This window comes from Rhinolophus hipposideros, assembly GCF_964194185.1.
Source record: "Rhinolophus hipposideros genome assembly, chromosome: 13".
Taxonomy (NCBI): Eukaryota; Metazoa; Chordata; class Mammalia; order Chiroptera; family Rhinolophidae; genus Rhinolophus; species Rhinolophus hipposideros.
The window spans coordinates 4,876,133-4,892,669 of NC_138059.1; the positions used below are offsets into that span (position 1 = coordinate 4,876,133).

At 41.1% G+C, this 16,537-nt stretch overlaps 1 protein-coding gene across 5 annotated transcripts in view; it reads right to left on the minus strand.

Moving 5' to 3' along the window:
* The window catches only part of KHDRBS3 (KH RNA binding domain containing, signal transduction associated 3), a 153,565-nt gene that overhangs the window by 105,442 nt on the left and 31,586 nt on the right, over positions 1 to 16,537 (minus strand). The window lies entirely within an intron of this gene.

Sequence of the window (16,537 nt, forward strand, 5' to 3'; positions counted from 1 at the left end):
AGTTCCCTGGGGCCTTCTGGAATCCCCGAGAAAGGCTGACCGACGAGCAAAGAAAAGGCAGAATGGATTCTCAGCTCAGTGTTACAAAGCACTGGCATCTCTATCCATTACCCTGCCTTGCTCTCCAAGGCTTATCCCATCGAGAATGGATGCTTCAGGATGCCATTAACAGCGCCAGATGACCTCTCAACCACATCTTACCCCCTCACAAGTGACAGGGGTCAACCATAGGCCCATGTCTTGGCTAATGCACTTTTCTCTACCCGTGACATTATTTTGATGATTTCAATTGCATACATCTCTAAGATTCAACCACATTAAATGCCACTCTTTATGTGTGACTGTCCCTTTCCTCGATGGGGTCAGCAAGCATGGGAGAATCGATCCCTGCCATCCTGAGACTCACGCAGCACTTACGCACAACTCTACTGGAACTCGGCTACACAATGCTTGTGTCCCCAGCACATTGTATACTGAAATCCTAACCCCCAATGCTATGGGATTAAGAAACAGGACTTTAGGAAGGTAATTGGATCATAAAGTTGGAGCCCTAATGATGGGATTACTGCCCTTGTAAAGGAGACCCCACTGAGCCTCCTTTCACCCTTCTGTTAATTGGACCATATAGTTGGAGCCCTAAGGATGGGATTACTGCCCTTGTAAAGGAGACCCCATAGGGCATTTTCACCCTTCTGCCATGTGAGGCTACAGCAAGCAGACTGTCATCATGAACCAGGAAGTGGGCCCTCACCTGACACCAAGTTTACAGGTATATTGACCTTGGGCTTCCAGCCTCCAGAACTGCGAGAAATACATTTCTGTTGTCTATAAACCACGCAGTTTATGGCATTCTGTTACAGCAGCCTGAGTGAGCTGAGATAGTCTCTCACGGGAACATAAATTGTTCTCTTAGGTAACATTATTTCTTCATTCAAAAAACATCTACTAAGCACCTACTATGTGCAAGTTCCAGATCTTGGAAAACATTAGTATACTGTTTCCTCACGTTATTGCCTATAGCATTTGGCTGTACGAGAGGTAAACAAATAGGTGCCTGAATGAAAGCGTGCATGGACTGATCCCTCCATAGCCTGACCACAAGACACCTAAGTTCTGAGGAAAAGAGGGAAGAAACAAAATGGGGTTGCTATGGTCGAGCTGCTAAATTACTAAAATCAGGTAGACTAAGGCATGAAAAAATGATTCCATTCTTGTTTTAACTTGCCTGAGAACTTACACTCTTGAATTCTCCAATTATGCCTGAAAGATGATAGATACATCCATAGACAGACAGATAGGTGCTTATAGGTGTATAGAGATATACAGATATATAAATCCCACGGATAATAACCCTTTGCTAATAAATGGCACAGGTAGGATTTACCCCCAGGTTTGTCTGACTCTAAATATAGTGGGACACTGTAGTCTCTTCCACTGTTTGGGGTTTTCTTTTGTTTTTTTTTTTTAATGTTACATCAGACAGAAAATAAGGTTTTCATAGCATCTTAGGATCAATGGAGAGTATGTTTAAAGCTGGAGGCTTCTGACATTGGGCTTCAGTCACCACTGAAGAATTGGGTGGGCTTTGATGTCTCTTTTCCATCCACTGACCCCCTCATTATGCTCATTAGCTCTGAATCCCCAACCTTCTTTGCTATATTCAAATGTGAGCCGGATTTCTTTCCCCTGTGGTGATAATCTTGACATATATCATAATAGTGCTGAAAAAAGTCTTACTTACCAAGTGCCAGAATAATTTTTTTCTTTAACAATGCATGGTTGAAAGTCAGTATATAGGTAGGATATAATGAAAAATATATTTTAGGTCTTTATCCCCAGTTCCTGGAACAGAGTTCCTAAAACCTTTGGGATTTCCTGAGTGACAGGAGTCCCTTTTGTTATTCATAATAAACCCCTTTGAACCACATCACAGTTTATGTTCACAGAGTGACTCCTGGAGAAGTGGGGGTCTGGTTGCCAGAAAAATCAACCCTGTGATTAGAAGGTTACAACTTTCAGCATCCGGTACTTCCACCCATCTCTGGGAAGAGGAGAAGCTAGATATGGAGTTCAAATCACCAGTGAATAATGATTTAATCAACTATACCCACACAATGAAAACTCCATAAAAAAAACCTTTAAAAGCAGAGCTGAAATAGCTTCTGGAAATACCTTTAGCATAGTTAGAAGATTCAACAAAATTTGGTATACTGAAACTTCCTAGGAAAAAAGAAAGAAATTTTAATGAACGTATATGTTTGTCAAATTTTAACTACCTATTTTCTTTTCAAGTAACAAGCATTTTATGATTTTTGAGAACTTATAACATATGCACAATTTAATACTCAATTCCATAATCAGAATTCAAGATGTTATTCCTTGAATCAGTGACATTTAACATTTGAAGTAACACGTACAGTCATAAAGGTAAGATTTAAAAAATTAGAAAAAAAATCTGTATTTTACCATATATTAATTACATTAAAGTTTTAGCTATGTTTATGATTTTTAAAGGGGAAAATAAAAATTAAAAGAAACTATATATAAAAAACGAATTTCCTTTCTAGATAAACAGTCAACTTTGCAAATCGTACGTTCTAAAATACCTTGTTGGTACCTAAATGCACTTTGAATTATGCTGACATATAGTATTTCACTGTTTAAGATCGATTTATTTATTTATTTATTTATTTATTTATTTATTTATTTATTTATTTATTTATTTATTTATTTTAAGCCTGAAGTCACATTAAATGTAGGTGGGTCTTCCTTCGTGCACTGGCCCTAACACACCACAGGAACTGGAAGGAGTCCCAAATTCTGTCACTGGAGTCAAACAGAGCTGGTTTGAATCATGGCCTCCAGCTGTAAAATTCAAAACTGGTCAAAACGTTTATTTTTCTACGTGCTGTTCAATCGACAATTTTGTATTTTCTACTTGACGGAGGATTTTAAGTAGTTTGATGCTTCCATGAATTGCAATAAACGGCAATGCAGAAAAAGGGGGAACTGTACAGTATGACCTATGAAATCTGGAAATAGGTTTCTAATTTTTATGCCTGTCTCTAACAGGGAGTTTCCTCTTCCAAAAACCCACAGCTCTGACCTTCCCTAGGGAAGGGGGAAGGCACCTGACACCCACCAAGGTCGATATAACCCTTTAGCTAATGGGGTTAGCAAATGAAAGCCAACCTGAGAAAAACTCCAACCAGATTTTCAAGGGCAAACACATAGGGAATTGGACTCACTAATACCCAGATTATGTTTGTTACCAGACAGTTTAATGTACCAATGCCATCCCTCAGCTCAGAAATAATAAGCAAATGGGTGGTTAGGTTTTAGATAATGAAGGGGATCAAAATGCTATGTTTCCAAACCACAGACACCAAATTCCCATCAGCTCAGAAATCTAGTGTCAGTTGCAGTGTCTTTTTTGGCTTTTGTTTTTCCCTTTCTTTTTTGTTTTTGCCTTGGTCCAGTACAGAGCCTTCTAAGCAAAGGCCACTTACCTTTTTAGCCTACTGACTATATTAAAATCTACTAATGCTCTAAAGGCAGCCAAATAATCTTTGGATTTAAATGAGTTAAATTTCCAACATAAAAAAATTTAATGTGTCAATTTTCATTAAACCTGCTAAAGTTCTCTGACAGAATCAAGCACATCTAGACTGATATTTTTCCTTTATCCGAGCCACACCATTTCTGCGAATTTGCCCTACAAATGAAATACCTAGATAAATGTGAAATACGTACAAAGTTACCCGTTTACAACATGGTCTTTAATAGCAAAACGCTGGAAATCTCTAAATGTCCATCACCCACACAATAAGAGAGCACTTTACGGAATCAAAAAACCATGGTCTGATAGGAAAAGGTCTCCACCAAATATACTGTTTCGTTCACACACATACACAGTGTTAAACAGTATAAGAATATATATTCATATTCACTTGAATATGCACAGAAAATATCTCCCTAATTACATATACGAAACTAATAACAGTGGTTATCTAATTGGCCTGGGGGGGAATGCAGTGGATATGAAACAGGAACAGAAGAATTTTCACTGTGTCTCTCTTTACGTTGTTTTAAGTTCTTGAACTATGTGAATATTTTACCCTTTAAATTTACAAAAAATTCAATTTTTAAACAGTTACAAAGATTTTTTTTTTTTTTGAAACGGAGTAAAACAAAAATTAGTGCATGCTTACATTCTAAATCTTGGCTGAAAAACCCAGAGCTTTATTCTCTCTTGATCATCCATTTTAAGTTCTTCATTACACTGTTCTTTCACCGAAACTGAGAGGGGGAATTTACCTGCACTGCTTACCTCACTCGAAGCAACAGATGTGTTTCTAAAAATTCCATGTAAAATGGTTTATTTTGAGAATGCAGTAATATTTTAAATGCAATAGGGTTCACTTGGCGGGGAAGGGAGGACTAGAATCTATCCAAAAATCTATGATTGCATTATAATACATTGAAGAAATCCTACTAGGTGCTGGGACTAGAATATAGGGGATTTGGGGCATATAAACAGACTAATTTAATACACTGTACACTGCTACAGAAAAGGGACTAATAGCTTTGGAATTTAGAAAATGCTTCAAAAAGCTAGCAAATACGTGCTGAATTCTTGAAGGGTAAGGAATGAAGTTTGCCAGGCGAAGAAATGAGGAACTAATTCTGCAGTGAAGTCGCCCTGTGGAACACGAGTTCACATTCATTCCTCTGATGAGACTGTACAGTTGATACATGGGGTTTTATTAAGGTGTCATAGCCGATTTGTTTTGCTTTTCCCTTTTAACCACACACAACAAAATAAATCAGACAAGTAACGATGGCAAATCCTGCGATCACAGAGTCAGTCAGTGAACAAGCGTAGACATGAGCTCCCATTGGGTCGTCAACAGGGTTGACGCTTTCTCTACATAGGACCTGACCCTAAGTCCTAGGTTCTAGCAGAAAGACTGAACAGGTTCAAGGTGATAGGTGAGAGAGACGTGGTTCTCTTTGGCCAACGCAGAGAAGACATGAGGACAAAAACATGAAAAGGCAGGCCAGGTTCTTAATGTCAAGACTGAGATACTAAATTCAGTAAGGTACTAACAGGAAGGTAACCCAGAGCCATGAGCAGGAGCGTGACGTGACGAGGGAGAACCTTAAGGAAAGGTAGTCTGGCAGCTGAGCAGAAAATGAAATGGACAGAAAGTAGAGAGAGAGAGAGAGGATTAAAACACAGCTGGATAGTAAAACAATCCAGATGGACAACCAGCGAGGCACTAAACTAGAGGGTTTATCTATACTTGAAATGGACAGAAGATGGAAGAGAAAGCTATAAAGACGCGAGCCCGTCACACACGTACGAAGAGAAAGCGTCGGCTACTGCTGATACCCAATGAGCGCGCACGCACCTATGTTCCTCTCCCTCCTTCACTCTCTATCCCATAACCCTGACCTTTGATAGGCTCTAAACCACCATCCTCACCTACCTGAGGCTTTTGAACTTGTTCTCCAAGATCAAACACATCTGTGGACTTTTTGCTTAGCAGTCAATATCCTTCCTTCTCCTTGGTGTCTCGTTCTGAATTTCACTTCCTAGAAAGGCTGTCTTTGCATTCCCAGACTAACTAACCAAAACACACAGCCTTCTACATAGTACGGTACTCACCACAGGTGTAACTTCCTACTTAATGTCTGTCTTCTCCAGCAGATGGTTAGTTACCCCCTTTAATTCCTTTGCCAGTGCCTGGCACGTGGTAAGGGCTCCACAAGCACACGCTGGAAGAACGAATGATGGAAAGGACTCACCATCACCAACAACACCCATGCACACGCGTTAGCCTTTTCTGTAGTATTTTCACTGCTTTAACTCACACGATCCTGACGACATTCCAGGAAGGCTGAGTGTTATTCGCATTCCACACATGAAACAAGTTAGAAAATATCTTTCTAAAAGTCACACAATTAGCAAACGACATTACCAAGAGTCCAACTCGGGACTCCAATTCCAACACATTCCCAACTTTCCCAGAACGTTCCACCGAAAGTCACAGAACACTTTGTCTAGCTAACAACCCAATCAAGCGTGCACTGCACAGTGCTTCTCTGTAAGGGAAAACAAACGTCCTGTACAAAACAGGCCCAGGAAAGAATGTATTAACGAGCCAGTGAATCCCTAACTGAGCCCATAAGGAATGTATCCTTCAGTATCAGAAACTGTCAGCTGGGAACCCTGATACTCTGCCACTCCGCCTATTCCTGGAGCTTCTATGAAAGGAATTAAAAGGGGGTAACTAACAAACAGTCTGCTCTTTCCCTGGGTGAATGATCCAAGAAAGGGGATTCCGGAAGGAGACAGATGGTATTCAAACTGGGTAATCTGAAAGGAGTTTAATGAAGGGCCTATATCTAAAGGTATGGATAGCCTAAAACAATAGCAACAAAGAATGGTGAACTGCTCTGGGGTTACTTAGAAAGGGAGAGGTCACAGCCCCAAGGCCTGAAGAATGAAGACACAGAAATGGAGAAGCAAGGGTGCGTGGCCAGGAGAAAGGTCAAGGACATCCCCAAGAGGGAAGGAGCCAGTCTGTGGTGACCTAATGGAGTAAGCCAAACAGAAGGAACACTGATCTCACGTCTCCCCTCCTGCCAACCTTCTGCTGGTGACCCCACTGGGTAGGCACTGACCCACCTAGAAGCCAGAGGGTGGGGGTGTCTGCTGATCCAGTCCTGGGGTCGGCTCAGGGCAGCATAGAGAGGGTAAAAAGAGGAGCCGGCAAGGTAAAAGGCAGCTTTGCAGCCCTGCACCTTTGGTAATCTGATTCTTTTTTTTCAAGATTTTTATTAAAATATAGGTAACATGCAATAGTATATGAGTTTCAGGCGTACACCATAGTTATTCAACATTTATATACCTAAAGAAGTGATCACCATGGTTAAGTCCAGCAACTTGTCTGACCATCTGACACGGTACCACGCCATCACAGTATTACTGACTATATTCCCCATGCTGTATGTTACAGCCCCATGACTCGTAAACTGATTTTTTTTTAAAGAGTTTCTGATGCCTCCTTCACATCCAGGAGCTTCCCTGGGAGCTTATCTCATATGATATTACACAGCAAAATACTGAAAAGTAGTACAAGTTGTGTTAGAGACCACTTATTACACCAGTACTAAGTAATTACTATTATTATTTTGTTGACAGTGATTCACCAAGTATAGGACTGTGTGTCTGACTTCAAATCTCTCTGGACTCTAATAAATGCTTGCTCTCTCCCCTCCACTTTGCAAAGGGAGACCCTGAAGATGCCGATGGCAGCAGCTTGCCAAAGCCCAGGCAGGTAGTAACGAGCAGTCAGGATTCACATGGAACTGTATCAACGTCAAAGCCCATCTCATTAGCTGTTCAGAGCTATTTAATAAAAATTCATAAAAGGGATAGAAAAGTGTAACTGAATACTGCCAATCAGCCTGCACAATGAAGTACCGGGGTGGATAGTGACACAGTAAACAGAGCCCCCCTTCTCCGGGCACCTTAACTCTGTACAAACTTACTGAAGCACAGGTCTTAGCCTGGATCCATAATGAAATGAGAAGCCCGTGTCAGAATGGTAATACCTACCTGCTCAACATTCAGAAATCTATCGCAAAATAATACAACAGCCCAGTTGGAGGATTTAAATTGATTTTAAAAGATATATAAATAGTGTTCACAGCCATTGTAGATTCTATTTGACAGATTACTAAAATGTTACTGCGGCTGCTGGTCCGAAAAGAAATTTTTTAACCTCTAACATGACAAATGTTTTCACTAAGGAGTTATTTTATTTAAGCAATCCAAACCTAACTGAACACCTATTAGGTTCAAACCAGAGCTGAATACACTAAAACCTGCCCAGACTAGATTGATTCATACAGCTCATGATCTTGCAAATAATCTTCCATAAACAGAAATAAATGGCACAGCAGAACAGAGATGCATATCATTGTCTAATAAGGACAAATAAACTCATCATAAATACACACAAATGTACCGTCTAGGAAGCAAGAACAGGCAATGCGCTAAATATTAAGAATGCTTGCAAGTGAACTATTTTTATAAAGGCAGAGCAAATATGTGTGTACAAAATATCCTTCACTATATATACAACACATAAGATCAAAACATACACACAAGGAAATGACAGTCAAACTCCTTCAGGAAGGAAGAAGGGTTGATAAAGAGGAAAGGAGAAGGAAGGCATTAATTCTACCCATCATGGATAATTAACAGAATTTTAACCATAATATTGACAGCTGGAGTTTATTTGCTATCTTCCAGGTATCTCATCCCTGTAACTCTGCAGCCAAGTAGATACGTTCAGAAGGAAACAGCTGCTTAGAGACATAACTCTGCAGCCAAGTAGATACGTTCAGAAGGAAACAGCTGCTTAGAGACATCGGGTAACTTCACTGAGGTCCCACAGCCCCAGATTCAGGATTCTAACCCCAGGTTATCTGACTCCTAAATCCACTCCCTCCATTGTCTTAGTATTACTATAGTAAAGGAATTTGATGTTGAGTGGGGGAAAAACCATGCTTTGGATCATTATTTCATTTGGGGGAAACTAACCAAGTTATCACAAGTTTCAAAAAAAACATTTGTCAAAGTTCTTCGAAAACTGTAACACATAATGCAAATGTAGGTCATCATTTTCTTAATACAATGCCTAATTTGTGACGACTTATTTACATGTATGATATCTCATTGTAGAATGAATTTCAAGTATTTGTGAAAGCAATATGATTCTAGAAAATAAAATCCAGATAATAAAAAAGTTTTGAGCGCCACTCAGAATTACTATAAAAATTTTGTCAAATTCTTTTTTTAAAAAAAGCACTTCTAATGTACTGGTACCTTAATTTCTCCTTAAATATGCCATTCACCAAACAAAAGGCATCATGGCAGAAAAAGAAACACAAAAATAAGATATGATTGTTCACCGCCTCAATGAAATAAAAGTGTACCGTGTTTCCCTGAAAATAAGACCTAGCCAGACCATCAGCTTTAATGTGTCTTTTGGAGCAAAAACTAATATAAGTTAAGACCCGGTCTTATATTACATTATATTATGATTGATTTTTAGCGCGACTTACTCCTTAGGTGTTACATTTCTAACTTTCTGGCCTGCCCTCATCTAGGACTCCCTTTGTATTTTCTCCTTACCCTGGGCCCCCAAACCCAGGACACGCCTCTGTCCACAGGCCCAGATTCTGTTCTTGAGACCTCGCTAGCCAAAGAGGCATGTCCTTGCTTGGCTCTCCCTCTCCCTCTCTGCCCTCCCATGACACACCCTCTTCCCCAGCCAGGATAATCGCTGCAGCAGCAAGATCTGGGGCTTTGGTTGGCTTCAAGTATAATACAAGTCGTAAGTCCCACAGATGCTACAAAAGCACATACTTTTGTATAATTCATTAGAAGTATAACAAATACCATGAAATGAAGTAGCCCCATTACACTTGAAACAGACCAGATCCATTTCAGGCATCACACTAAGGACAACACAAATTTAGTGCCTCCAGGGGAGGCAAACCAGAATGCAGAAAGATTTTGAGGCCCTCTCCTGGGACACAGACAACCTAAGGGGAGATGAGTTCATTGTGAGAATATCTAGCATTATTATATTAAATTATATTATATTATATATATACTATATATGTTATAATAGAACATATATGTTATATATAATATGATACTATAATACATAGAATACAATAATATTAAAATATATAATATATAATATAACATATTAGTAATATATATTATATTAAATAAGACCGAGTCTTATATTAATTTTTGCTCCAAGATGCATTAGAACTGATGGTCCGGCTAGGTCTTATTTTCGGGGAAACATGGTATCATTTAAATCAAGGGAATTGAGCAAAGATCTTGAGAAATGAGTAGGTTACTGAATTTTAGTACAAAATTCTAACAATTTTCAAAATAAACTCTAGTTGCAAAATATTTTTTTTACAATTTTAAAACCATAAAGACCAAATAATGGAAATCAGAGATGAAATGCTCCTTAAAAGGAGTAGAAGGACTCTAGCAAGTTGAATATCTACCAGTCTATGCCAGACACTCTACAGGAGGCTTTCCACACATTCGGTCCTCAGAAATTCTCAAGAGTGTTACGAGAGGAACTATCATCCCCCTTTTTCCTTATTCCTAACAAGTGGCAAGGCTAAAGTTTGACTGCAAGATTGTCTGACACTCAAGGGTTTTGCTTCTCCAAAATACCAAACAACTGGCTTCAAAACAAAACAAAACCTTCCAGCTCAACAGGCAAACCTAACAGATTAAATTTCACTTCCAATAAATCAAGAGAATTTTACAGGACTAATCAGTCACCTGCCTTCACTGAATGTCTGCTATTTACTGAGGAATGTAGCAGAAGCAAAGGAGGAAGTATAATAAATGTACAACAATGCAAACTTCCAACCAGCTGTTAGGCCCAATGGTGAAGAAGACCACCCATCATGGGGGCTCAGGCTCACCTACTGTTACCAGTCCTAAGGGTGAATACTGGTAAATTCCTCTGGTAGAAAGGAAAGTTCCGAAACCAGTTAAAACCGGTTGCAAAGAATGCCTCCGCTTCTACATAAATCACCCAGAAAAAGACAGGCAGGAAGACAGACCTAGACGACAGACAGAGAAAATGAGGGTAGGAGTTCTTGCCTTTCCAGACAGACCAATCAATCCCCTTGGCTATTCGAAATAACTCAAGGTTATTCTTAACAAAACCCAAGGCATGTGTCAAATAAAAATTTGGTGAACCCAAAAGCTAAATGAAGAAAACAGTGCCTTAGGTTAATTCAAGATAAGAATGACTTGAGTAACTATTGGAAGGTAGGCTGAGAATAACTACTAAAGATTGAAAGAAGAAAAATCGAATTTTTAGTTATACCTGCTTAAGAGTTAAACCACATTTCTCACTTTTAATTGCAAACATGATTAAGCATACAGCAAAAGACCAGCTATCTTAAACAATTATCAGACTCCAGAGGTCACCAATTAGAACCCTGCAAGGATTTGAATTAAAAAAAGTTTTATGATTAGCTGAAGTAATGATCCAAGACAGAGATTAGTTTTGGGTAGACTGTACTCATTATAAAACCCACTTCCTTTGTGTGAAGATTCAATGTCTTTCTCATTTATCCTGCTGGCATTATCACACTTTGAGATAGAAGTAGGACTGTACTAATGATATTCTATAACAACCATATAATATGAGCGTTTTGCTCTAGTAAGATTACCAATGAATATTTTCTATTGGTTAGGTACACAATAATACATATCCAGTATGACAGACCATTCAAAATGATTTCAAAGCAGGATACAATCATGCTATGGCTATATACTTATAGGTCAGTTCCATAACCATAATCAGTCATTATATAGCAAAGAGTCAGAGTAATCAGGGGAAATAATCCTGAAGACAGTAAAGCATATTTTTCATATCATGATTATCTCGAGGGTCACTTTTATACAAAGAATCTAAAAATAAAAAGCATGATCAAGGATTGCAACTAGATCCCAAAGAACAGATCTACTCCGTTGCTGCTTAAAAGGCCTATCGACAAAACCATAAGAGATATGCTAGAATAATAACCGTGGCTTAAAAAAACAAATATGCAACTTAATATCAGTACAAACCATACACAATGCCTAAAAATACCATATTTCCCTCATAAGTCAATGTTCTTCTAAGCTACCTAAAAACTGCCAAATAAGCACAAAGCACTTTTTTTAAAAAAACAAAATACAATTACAACAGAAACGTATATTTCGTCACTCAGATTTAATCATCATAGAAAGTTAAGACACTGATAGAAAACAATCTGAACACACTTTTTTAATAATCACAGCCTTTGCGGACAGGAAACATCTCAACACATACAATTACTGAAAATGAGGAAACACTGCCCGTCTATTTAAAGCCAGGAAGAGTTACCCATCCCAGGTCAGTGTACATATTGCTTCTCCTTCTGAGTCAATGTCCACAGTAGACATTCCCACTGGGGTTTTCTGAAAGCGATCTGTCAACTTAGGTACAGAGCTTCACATTCGAGGTCGAGCTGTACATTAAAATCATCCAGGGATGTTACAAAAAAGTAACTGCATGGAGGCCAGTCAACAGCAGGCGTTTGTTTTCATTTTGTCCTTCGATCATAAAGTAGTTACTTAAACAATTATGCACTCTAGTGGATTCCACTTGTCAGATCTGCTGACAACTGGCTGATCTCCTCTGAGGCTGAATGTACCGATTACGTGTTACTTTACAGAACTGTGTCACGTGGGCAAAGGAGACCAAGTCAAAGGATAAATACAGAGCTTTACTTTGACGGAAACTAATGGTAAGCATCTTAGGTTGATGTCTGAGTGGCTTCTCCTCGCGTGTCTCAACATGCTCATAGGAGGTAGGATTATTTGTCATTCAATTCTACGAACGACTAACAAACCCAGATGAGAACACTAAGACTAATCACATGGCCTGGAACCCAGACAACTGTCCCCTTAGACTAGTTTCCAGAAATTACCAATTTTTACAGCAACAATGGTTGCTGGCCCACCGCGGGGCCCAACACAGAGAGGACGCAGTATAAATGAAGTATCGCTATTCACGGGAGGCTGGGGGCCGGGGAAGGTGAGGGGGGTAAAAAAATGTCTAACGAGGTTCTGTAAGGGAGGAAATAATGTGAAAAAAAGCTAAAAAGCGGTCTAAGAAAACCAGCTGAAAAGTCTTATCCTAAAGGATGAATGATTCAGAAGAGAAGAAAACTCGTATGCAAATACTTTTGTATGTCATAAAAAACCCAGATTCAATTTTGTCAGTAAAAAGGCCAATGACAGAATGAGGACTAAAAGGTACAGAGAAAGGAGAGAGAGAAAGGAGTTCCCACTCAACTGACGGAGCTAAAGAAGCCAACAGCAGCATTTTCCAAAGATGGAGCGAGCTCCCGTAAAGAGCGTTTCCGTTCACCTGCAGCGTCCTGTGCAGAGCAGGCTGGCCTCCTGTGGCAGAATGTTAGAGAGCTCCTATATACAAAAAACCATGTTACTCACCACCACACCCCCAGGACCGAGCTCAGCACCATGAATATATATGCCATGCATTCAGAAATTATTGGTTGAGTGAAGGATGATACCCTTCATGGAAAGGCACAGTAAGACTTGGTAGACTTCTAAGAATACCCAAGGTTTCAATTAACCAAAGCGGAAGTCATCTCTCTCTCATGTCCGCAAACAGACCATCCAGGCTAGTTACTAAGCTATTGTCTCTCAGCTCCATACATGCTGGGCAGCCTTCTGCAAGCCATGCATCCCCTCTGCCGGTGGGTCCCTAATGGCTGCTGCACTGCGGAGCATTGGGAGACTGATGGGGGCTTGCTCCTCCCCATTTTGTGTCCGGTCCCTGGCAGCAAACCAAACTGGGGTTTCCACATTCTGGCAGTGACAGTGACCTCCCCCCCACGCCCAGACCCACCCTCACTGCACCTCCACAGCAAGCCAGGACCCCTCCCCAGAGCCCTGAGCCCCTCCCCGAGCGCCCATGCTGACAGGCCTTGGTCCCAGCTCCAGGGAGAATGTCCTGTAGGTCCCTCCCCTGTTCCTTCGGCCCTGAGGGCGATGGCTCCTACTAGGCCCCATTGCCTTCTTCAGTCACCCAGCACCCGTGTAACACATTCTTTACATGACGTCCCCTGCTAACAACTGCTGTGATCTCCTTTACCTGACTCACCCCTGACCGACACACCACCTTGGCAATCCCCTGGAAGTCGAGTGGACAGCACCTGGGAACCAACAGGCTGCAAGTCGTAAGCACAGTGAACCGGGTACCAGGCTAGGCCTCAAGGAGGGAGCCCACGGGTCCCAGCCACAAACCGGGCAGTAAAGGGCACAGGGGGGCATGGGTGTGGCGGGATGGGGGGGCCAGCTTGACCTCTGCTAGCGAGCCTCTAGCAAGTCACTTAGCCCCACTGAGCCCTCATTTCTTCCTGTGTAAAAGTTGGGGGAAGCCCAGGCTGTGACTCAGCCCAGACTCGTGGTTGAGAGCCACGAAACTAACGACATCAGCCACTTCTGATTTGATTTTTCTAGTGCAATGTTGCTTGGAAACCCAAATAATTACACTGTATTAGAGCCATGATTTATGAACGGTCATAAGGCTCTAAGGAAAAGGCCAGGCCAGCTTTCCTGGGCAGACAGAGTCTCTGACCTGCTGAGTGTACTGTCTGGCTTCCTCAGCCCCAGCGGTGCTTGGGTAGTGGGGAGGGGGTACCTGGAGCAAGGCTGCAGTGCTGTGCCTGGGGCCGCCCACCCCACCGCTACATGTCAGAACGATCACCATCAGACTGTGCAAAAAACGCACCTAGGAAATGACATTAGCATAGGTGCTTGCTATACAATGGAACCATAATGAATCTCCCGGAGGCTGAATTGGCTGAGCTAAATTTCTGATTTCCCCTGTGAAAAGGACAGGAAGACAATATAATCTGGGAACAGGCAAGCACAGGTGATGTTTACCTTGAGAGGCCAACCGGCATTCTAATTTGAGTAGCACAGAGTAACCCTCTATGAATATATAACCATTGAACGCATTATTCAGAGGGAAAGTGTTTATCATCTTAAAACATTTGCTATTCCAAGAACTAATTAAGTTTACAAACTGTGTTGTGAATACCAGAAGGCAGTAAATGTACAAATCATATTGTTAATTATGCCTCTGACAAAGAAAGTGCATTACAGGTATTACATGCAAATACTGCAGCCAGCCAAGTCCTTTAAATTCCATGATCTCAAGCTTGGGAACAAATGAAGCCAAAACATAAGCATAAAATGAATGTAAAATTGAGTTGCTTAGAGGCAAATTCAAAAATAGCCCTAAGTGAATGCTTAACTGGGTTATTTGGTCACCTGTGTTCGCTCATGGCACTCCCAGAACAGCATATTAACCTAGAGCCTCCAGACAAGCACAACTGTCTAGCTTTTTGACACCGGCAATACAAGAGTATAAATTAATGATAACATGGTAAGAAGAGTTTAATTAGTGAGATGTGCAGTAATGGAAACTAATAAAACCATGGGTTCAAATTCCAGCCCAGCTCTTACTTAGAGTATGATGCTAGAGAACAAAAAGCAGGTCAGAGGCCTAACAGCCCCCGCGACTAACAATTAGGCATATTGATACCGACTCCTAGTCGCAGGATTAATGAGAGACCTCAAGTGCCAAGCCTCGAGAGTTCTGCCTATTAATGCAAGCAGAGGCACATAATGAAGAGAAGGCTAATAAAAATTTAATGACAATTTTAAATATTAATGTAATTAGAATTAAAGATAAAGATCACCAAAAGTCAGAGTATAATAACTCCCAATCCTCTTGAGATTAGAAAAATGATCAGCTGTGGCAGTGTCACCACTGGAAGGACCCGGGTGTGGTTCAACTAGGACAGCTGGAGCATCAAGTTGGAGGTTCTCAGATGCTTCTGTCCTAACTCACCCCTTGCTAATGGTTTATGTGGGGAAGTTATTAGGTTGGTGCAAAAGTAGTCGTGGTTTTTTTGCAATTATTTTTAATCTTTTAACCGCAATTACTTTTGCACTGACCTAATACTCATCCTCTCTGAAACTCGGGTGCATTACCCGACCTCACTTAGCTGAGGTGGAATCACTGGAGACCCTGCAGAAGAAACCATTCACAGTCTGAAGGAGCTCAGCAAGTGCCCCAACGCAGCTCCCATCCAGGAGGTAGGAGACACCGTCCAGGCAGCTGACGGAAGCCTCAGAACCACACGTCACTACCTACAAGGAGCCTGACCGGCCGCAGTTACCTGGGAGCCACGGGAGGGCCTTGGCTAGCTCTCCAGGCTCAGGGCTTCTCAGGAAAAACATGTCTGCTTCCCTCCAAAGAGCAGTGAAGGCAGTTCACTGGATAAAGGAGAGTTTCCCCAGAACGGCTAGCAGACTGTGCAGAAGCACGATATCCATAGAAAACTGCTTCTGAGATGATCTCCGAGGGAAACACCAAATTGGACAGTGTTTCATTACAGTACATACAGGTACGTTTCCATGGCACTGTGTGTCCTCTGGGGTATTCCTGTCCCAGCCGTACGTCTCACAGTCACGCCACATGTGCACAAGGATTACCCAGAAGGCAGCCAACGCCACCGAGACCAATACTGGCCAGTAGAACTTTCTGTGCTGATGGAAATATCTGCGCCATCCAACATAACAGCCACTTGCCCCCTGGCTTCTGAGCATCTGAAATGTGGCTGGTGTGACTGAAGAACTCAATGTTTAGTTTTATTTCATTTTAATTAATTAAGATTGAAATTTAAATGGCTTTAAGTGGCTAGAAGCTACCTACCACCTCACAGATCTAGAATACAGCCAAAATTAAGAAAAGAAGTGAAAAGGCATGGGACCAGCAGAAAGAGATACCCTGAAGCTCAAACACGCATTTTTTCATTCAACAACAATTCACTGAGTGTC